The sequence below is a fragment of the Tigriopus californicus genome, chromosome 10, assembly GCF_007210705.1.
Source record: "Tigriopus californicus strain San Diego chromosome 10, Tcal_SD_v2.1, whole genome shotgun sequence".
In the NCBI taxonomy this organism is placed as follows: domain Eukaryota; kingdom Metazoa; phylum Arthropoda; class Copepoda; order Harpacticoida; family Harpacticidae; genus Tigriopus; species Tigriopus californicus.
In genome coordinates this window covers 5,531,907-5,533,247 of record NC_081449.1, presented here as the reverse complement: position 1 = coordinate 5,533,247, position 1,341 = coordinate 5,531,907, and positions in this window count along the sequence as shown.

The window sequence follows — 1,341 nt, the reverse complement described above, 5'->3', positions numbered from 1 at the left end:
TAGCCATCTGGCAACCATGTATAATGGTCCAGGCGCTCAGGGTGATGAGATAACTGGTCATGAAGCGAGGATGAAGGTAGGTTGGTGGGATGGTAACAGGGTGGAAGGTCTGGTCGGGCGGGGCTGAGGTATCTTGGAGGGGTGTGCTCGGGGTTGTCGATGCGATGGTTGGGACCGGGTTGTGTGGTGGGCATAAAGCGTAGTATTTGATCGAAGACGGCCGACTGGTCACGCTGACGGCATTTTGGGATTGGCGGGAACGGTTGCGCTAATGAAAGGAGTGAAGACTGAGGCGAGAAGAACACGTCCTCCCATCCATTTAGTAGAGTTATTTTCTGGGTGGGGAGTTAGTTAAGAGTTTTGAAATGCAAATGCATGGCAAATAATCGAGCTTTTGTATGAGACACTGATCAAAGACATGAACTAGAGTTCTGATGCACAACCTTTTGAATTGATATCATTGATCGGTATTTATAATGAATGTTACTCGAAGAACCCTAGCTGCCCTATGATCTAGTAATGGGAAGAAGTAGGGTCACTAGGAAGAAGTAGCAAGTAGCAAGTAAAAACAGGCACCCAAGCTCTACTTGTTTACAAGTTTACCATCATGCTTTCCCAAATTCTTGAACTTGTACAAACTTAACCCAAGCAGAGATCTGCTGCCAATTACAGGGACCAAAGATTAGCTCGGAAAAAGCGCGAAAACGACCATATTTTTGCTGCAGTTAGAGGCAGATTGCCAAAAACAAACTAGACATTGAACCTGAGCCACGCTGCCGTATCATCATTGGTCCAGATTACTGCTATAAGTGCTATTCCTCTATGAGTAAATTCAATTCAATTTTGACCTGGAAAACCACAAAGTCACCTACATTGTGGGAACCCTAACTCGACTCCGAGTTTTCACGCCCGTTTGGGCCGATGGCCAACACATCGAAGGTAGGGCAGTAAGAATCATTAGCCAACTAGAATCCTCATAAATTTCACTTCCGTCTCCGATTGGACATAAGTCGCATGCGCGATAACCCCTGATTCTTAGAGATATCCGTCCGTAAAAAATCCTGCCAGGTTGAAAGGTGTTAGAGATTCTGAGCCTGAGCCCATTTTATTCGGAAGAGGGGGAGAGCGAGCCCAGAAAATTTCCCGTCTGAGGCTTTCTTGTGTCACAGGCCCTTACAATCGCAATCTTGGATTGCTTCCTTGAGCGCGAGAAATCTACTAGAGACCGGACAAATTCAAATTTGATCCGTGAGAGAAAAAATTCACAAGGGTTGTTCTTCTGTCACGTCACGCCACCAATGGAGGCCAAGGTATACCGCCCTAAGGTTAGGCGATGATTTG